We start from the raw sequence: 5,364 nt of genomic DNA on the forward strand, positions 1-5,364 counted from the left end.
TAATTAAGTCAAATATGTTGTAATATGTTAAAATAAAACTATAGTTTTAATTTATTTTCTATTATATTAATGATAATAAGTGTCTTATTTTCGTGTGTAGGAGTAAAGATGGCCAATTTTGAACATAATGTGATGGTTGCTTTGTATTGGGGTGGCAAAATAATTATTGAAATGAACGGATTCAGGTATATTGAAGGTGCCAAAATGATTGTTAGCATGTCTATTTCAACGAACTATGCTGAATTGGTTGAACTATTGCATGAGAAAATGGGAACAGATAGTGAAAATATTCAAATCGATATTTCTGGAAAATATCCATGCTCATTTCAAGGTAACAATACAAGGTTCATTGAGTTTCAAATTGAGAATGACCAGTCCTTGCTATAATTTTTCGCCATACCTCAAAAATTTGCGGATAAGATCGATATAAATATTTTTGAGATTTATGTAAAGACCAAGTTAACAAATCAAAATAATGTATTTCAAATGAGTGATCAGCATGGTTATCACATGAATTTGTTGGCTCAAAATTATGGATTTGCTATGGCCAGTCAGTCTCATTTTGCAAAACCGATTATTCAACCATCATTCCAGCAGTTGCCGATGCACAACAATCCAAATTTCTATAATCAATCTCACACCAATGTGTCATCATATAGTGCAACACATGGTTTCCGTCAATCATTTGGTTCAGGTCCTAGCAGGCATGGTCATCAATCACTTGATGAAGGCTCAAGTAAGGGAAAGGAACAAAGAGATAAACTTACAAGAATCTTATTTCATGTTCTTCTTTAGAGTAGACCAACAGGGAAGAAGAGTTTGATATGAAATCCTTAAAAAGGCCATAGCAGGGTAAAGGAGCAAAGACATAAATTAAGAAGTTGCACGCAGATTTTGATATGCAACTCTCAACAAAGTACTTTCCATAGTAAACTGCAGAATGGAAGTGCAATCCAAGTATCCATATATGAAAAATGGATACATAATGTGGGTTATTAACCTAGTGAAGGCAGAAAACATTAATAAGGAAAAAAGATAAATTTCTAAGCAAAGAAATACATATGTATAAGTAATTGAACAGAAAGTTGCACATACATAAACCGAGCAACTGACTTAGACACTTCTTTTTTTGCAAAGCCACTAGGTGAGGTGTTTACGGCTAGTTTTTAAAGAATTTAAAGGATTTTTTAACCAAAATAAATATGCACCACTTACCATTGCTTCATATGCCGTTGAATTAGGAACATAACCTTTTTGTCAATGAGGACGTGGATTAGGATTACCAATAACAAGTCGAGTAATGTGTCTGAACCAAATAAGGTAGGGGTCATCGTACCGAAGTGGTTCATGATTCACTGCTGCATTAAAAACACGTTGACGCCGTTCGTTCCAAAAAGGCAACCATGGTGCATGCTCCAACTCCCAATTTGTATTCGGCCTTCCCCAACGATCGTGGTGAAAATGTGTGGAATCAAATGGAAACGGAGTTGGTATCTCCTGTATCAACCCAAATTGCCTCATAACTCGATCAGGCAAGTGAACCTCGACCACATCCCAACAAAAGATTGTGACTCTAGCATGCCATATGTCTCGTCCAACACGACAATAATCGGGAAGGCTCTCAATTAATTCATCCGAATATGGTTCCCAAGATAAACTACATGAAAAAAAAAAATCAAATAAGTCTTTACAATTTACATGAAATTAAAATCAAACTAATACCACATTGTACCTGATCCTCCGTCAAAGAATCAAGTGCGTCCCTAAAAACTTTCAACACATGCATGGTAGTGCCGGTCCGACTAAAATGTACAAACCATCTAGTAGCATATGGACCCCTAGGTAAACCAACAGGAAAAATATTTTGTGTATCCCTTTGTGCTACTAGCTGGGGCTTGAGGACTGTAACTCTCTCCCATGCCCAAACCTGAAGAATAGATATAATTAGGTAATTATAAACTAGAAGAAATATAGAACACAATTTGTTTACTTATTAGGTATACTTGTATTAGTGGTAGGAATCCTGCTATCTCATGTTGGTTATGCTATGAGGCTTTACAAAGACAGCGATACAAGCATGCAAGGGTAGCACTACCCCAACTGTAAGACCCAATCGCATTAACGTCCTCGATCATAGGCAAGTACATAAGCTTTAAGTAACTACTAGATGTATCTCCCATCAACGTACCAGCAATCAACCAAAACATACAACATCTAGCTGTCTGATTGACTATATACTGTGTTTCCATGTCCGACAACTTTAGCTGACGTTGCATATGTGTATTAAGCGCAGATACCTTGAGGCAACTATATTTGATGTCTCCAGGAATTGGAGTAAAACCTAATAATCTTGCACAAATACTTTGCCAATGCGCTTTGTCCCTTGTCTGCTTAATCCCAAGTACTGGATTACCATTCATGGGCAAACCATACAACACCTCTACATCCTGGAAGGTGATCGTCGCCTCACCCGTCCTAAAGTGGAACGTATGAGTTTGGGACGCCATCTCTCCACCAGTGAAGTAATCAAACTACGGTCAATAATAGGCAGCTGAGATCTATAAACACCGTACAATCCAGATAGTTTAATCACTTCTAAAACTTGTGGCTTGATGAGATGTTTCTTTACAAGGTCCCAAAACTTTTCATCACACCTCTTTGTATTCAGAACCATATTGTCTTTGCCATCCCATATATCTCGTGACCTATGGGTGAGTTGTTCAGTTAATACAGACGGGTCAAGTGGATCGGGATCCAATTGATATGCATTATTACTAGCCGTAACGAAAGTACCTATACACAGGTGAATATTTTCAGAATAATAAACAAATAAATCTCAAATAATAGCTACAAAAAATTACCTTATCAATACAAACATATGAAGCAGTTATCTATAAAACAGATGTAAGATACTCCAAAAACTGGACAATATAATCGTAATTGCAACGTAAATGCAAGTTCTACTCAAATACATTTATCCATCTCATATGCAATTTGTAATAAGTGGTCAATAACCAGAATCATTTTGAAGCTCAAATTGAATAAAAAAGAACTCTCAAACAGGACAATAGTGATATTAAATTGATCTTCAATACGTTTTTCAGTAACCCCACATAGCAAGCTTCAATTATATAACTTGTTTCTACAGAAATATAAGCTAAAGAAACCATGACCCAAGAATATCAGTAGAGGAAAAAGAAGACCCTATAACTTATCTAAAATTGAACAATCATGGATCCCATCTCAATTCCTATATGCATCGTGGACTCAAACCCCCATGTGATTTTTGCTACTACTTGCCAAACTTTACTACCCAAATTAATCAATATTCTCTTCAACAACACAATTATCCGAAACACATTCAGCATAACATCATTACCATTCCTTTAAGTTTAAGCTCCTTGGGAACTTTCCCAATATGCTCCAATTCCTCAAAGCATTAGCAGCAGAACTAGAAAGACAATATTTTTGCACAAAAGAACATGGAGTGACAAGATATTGCTTCATTTAAAAGATTAAAATCCTAAACCCAACAAAATAAAATTAGTCACGTCTACATACATACAAGTAACTGGGTATTCACCAAGAACACAATATATGGAAGAAAAAAACCAAAATAGAGATCAAAGAAAAAATACAAATGATTTTTGTGACGAAAAACATACCTCAATAAAAGAAAAAATACTCCGTCCCAAGCTATTCGACTGATTTTTGACAGCACAATCGCAAATAATACAAAGCTTTGAAAGTTTCTCAGCTATGATTTGTGGAATTTCATGAAAATCAGTACTGAGTTTTTGTTTTTTCAGCTATAGTTGTGGTGTGGGTTGGAAACGAGGGTTTAGGGTCAAGGAGAATTGGGATATGTTTTAAAAAGAGGGAGACATGTTTTTAAAGTATGCAACATCGTTTTAAAAGAGGGACAATTACTAACTCCGGCCGGGTTACGTATTATCCATAATACGTTACCATGGTAGCATATTATCTTTTAACGCTGTTAACCCCTTAGCTTTTTTGCCCGTTGGTTTTTTTAATAAACTAATACCTAATACGTTACTCAGGAATACGTTTATTCTAGTTCTGTGAATTTTCAAAAAAAAACGTATTATTTTGGTGAATTGGCTTAAATAATAGCTTACTTCGGTCAAAAATTCTATATACTCTATAGGTTCAGTTTTTCATTAAAGCAATAGTCAACGTTCTGCCCGGTATCAATCAATGAACAGTACATAATAATTGGAAGATTTTTTTTTCTCGTGCTTTGCTTTATATTTACATCTTACTAGGGCTGGGCGTTCAGTAGGTTCGGTTCGGTTTTTCGATTTTCGGTTTGTAAAAAATGGGAACCGAAACCGAACTTAATAACTTCGGTTCAATTCGGTTTTTACAATTTCGGTTCGGTTTCTTCGGTTTAGATATGGATGACATAGTTAAGCATTAAGCCGATACTTCATCATTCTAGAAAATTCTAATAGAGCTCGGTGTGAGACAGTAGAAGTGTTGACTGCATAATAATCACTTCATCAGCCAAAATACAAATTAATGCAGTGGCAAAAATTTCCCTGCATTTCACTTAAATCCTCTATTACTAGTATTTCTTGTTTATCAGCCAACATCTTCTGTACAATCAAGAGATATGACAGAGGGAATGGAGATCATAAATAGTTCCTACTTGTCAAACTATGTTGTATCACATCTTCCTACCACTAACCAATAAGAGTTTTTTATTCACAATTTGCAATGTTAATATTACTAAGATAACACCCATTGTCACAAGAAAATATGCTAACGGGTGTTCTAAGATACATTGTTGAGGAAATTTATTAAAAATCTACAAGGTATTGTACAAGGAATATATAATATATGTTTCAAGAAAAAAATGGCTTGTTAAAATTCGATTTTTCGGTTTAACCGAATTAAATTTTGCATAAACCGAAAACCGAACCGAATTGTTGAAATCTTATAAATTTAACCCGAACCGGACCGAATAAACCGAAAAATCGAAACCGAAATTAATGTCGGTTCGGTTCGATCGATTTTTTCGGTTTGAATCATATTATCAAATATCAAATTTTAAAAGTAATAAAATCAAATAAAATATTTATTATTTAATTATAATAAAATAATAAATATCTTTTATGAAAGTATGTATAAGGAACTATTTTAATTTATTAATTTAATGTCAATATTGTGGGTGTTAGCCGTTAGGTAGGAGGAAAAATACTTTTTAAAAATATTTTTCAGAAAATAAGTCTTCTCCTTGTCGTTTGGTTGCCAAAAATATATTTACGAAAAAGGAGCAGAATGACTTTCCTATTTGGACGGAGGTAAAATTTCTACCAAACTATCTCAACTCAAACTTTT

The 5,364-nt window shown here is 34.4% G+C and overlaps 1 long non-coding RNA gene across 1 annotated transcript; it reads right to left on the reverse strand.

Annotated features, from left to right (window-relative positions):
* Nucleotides 1-520: 520 nt before the first annotated feature.
* Nucleotides 521-2,516, reverse strand: LOC132044471 (uncharacterized). Its single transcript, XR_009412194.1, has 3 exons — nucleotides 2,004-2,516; nucleotides 1,216-1,927; nucleotides 521-697 (listed from the first exon to the last, which is right to left on the reverse strand). It is a non-coding gene; the product is annotated as an uncharacterized LOC132044471 (long non-coding RNA).
* Between the last annotated feature and the right edge of the window lie 2,848 nt (nucleotides 2,517-5,364).

The sequence above is a fragment of the Lycium ferocissimum genome, unplaced genomic scaffold (genome assembly GCF_029784015.1).
Source record: "Lycium ferocissimum isolate CSIRO_LF1 unplaced genomic scaffold, AGI_CSIRO_Lferr_CH_V1 ctg4617___fragment_3, whole genome shotgun sequence".
NCBI classification, from domain to species: Eukaryota; Viridiplantae; Streptophyta; class Magnoliopsida; order Solanales; family Solanaceae; genus Lycium; species Lycium ferocissimum.